Genomic DNA, 1,383 nt, shown 5'->3' with positions numbered 1-1,383 from the left:
AGGTGGAAACTGAAGGAAGACATGTGTTTACTTTTTTATGCTTTAAGTGCGTTCGAGGCATGTCGTTGTAACTTTTGTTATTTTGGGGTTTTGTGTAATTTTTATTTTTATAAATTGATTGCCTGCATCTACCCCTTACTCTTGCGTTTCTGTATTTGTATGCCCGGTTTTATTTTATTTTTTGATTTAAGAATTCTCATTGTCGTCAATCATACTAATACTTTCTTAATTCTAGACAAAGAAATAATCAATAATAATAATAAGTGGAAAGTAAGAAAATGGGATGGGACTTGTAGGTCCAAGATGAGACGAGAAAGAGAGGGAGGGATTAAATGGAAAGAAGGCCAAGGAGATTTGAAGGAGGGAGATGGCAGAAGAGATGCAGGTTAAAGATGAGTCTGCCCATTGCTCATGCAGTGTGATGGATAAAATGAGTGTGGTCTGTTTATCATGTTTCATCGGCGATGGTGAGCGAGTCAAATGGATAAAGGGGGAGGGAGGGAAGAGAGAGAGAGAGAGAGAGAGAGAGAGAGAGAGAGAGAGAGAGAGAGAGAGAGAGAGAGAGAGAGAGAGAGAGAGAGAGAGAGAGAGAGAGAGAGAGAGAGAGAGAGAGAGAGAGAGAGAGAGAGAGAGAGAAAGTCCCATCCCATCACTTAAGCTCCACTGTCTCCTCAATGTCTATGTGAATTTGTGTTTACTCCGCTGTTGAGGTGGGCACTACCAAGCAAGCACCCACACATACACACACAAACACAAACACATACACATACACACACAAACACAAACACAAACACAGACACAGACACACACAAACACAAACACAGACACACACAAACACAAATACACGGATAAGCGCATGTGCGTGTTCACACCCGACCACCAAGTTTATTTGATTGCGCGCAAATGTATGTAAATAGTCAATTTGTGTGGGTTTGTGTGTGTGTGTGTTTGTGTGTGTGTATGTGTGGATGAGTAAGTGTTTGCACAGAGGGCTGTCATCGTTCTTTCTGTAAGTGTGTCTTGGAACATGAACTGCAACACCAGTTCTACGGCTAAAACAGTGCAACCAACAGCTTTGCCTACTTTTATCAAAGCCAATATTAATTGAATGTTTTAAATACGTTCAACATAAATACAACACAACCTGACACACCCATTAGGTGTACACCAGTGGATCTGCTGTCGTGGGAGCCCTCAGTGATGGATTACAGGGTTGGGGTAGAGGGGGTTGTGATTCTGGATGTGTGAGTGAGTAGGTGTGTCTATGGGGAGGTTTTCCATCTTCTTGATTAACATAATATAGTTTTATCCATGCACTTCCTGACGGTCATTTGGGACCCGGAACACCGGTGTGACAAAGTTGACTGAACCTCTCAAAATTCC

The sequence above is a fragment of the Gadus chalcogrammus genome, chromosome 6 (assembly GCF_026213295.1).
Source record: "Gadus chalcogrammus isolate NIFS_2021 chromosome 6, NIFS_Gcha_1.0, whole genome shotgun sequence".
NCBI lineage: Eukaryota > Metazoa > Chordata > Actinopteri > Gadiformes > Gadidae > Gadus > Gadus chalcogrammus.
This window is presented reverse-complemented; position numbering follows the sequence as displayed.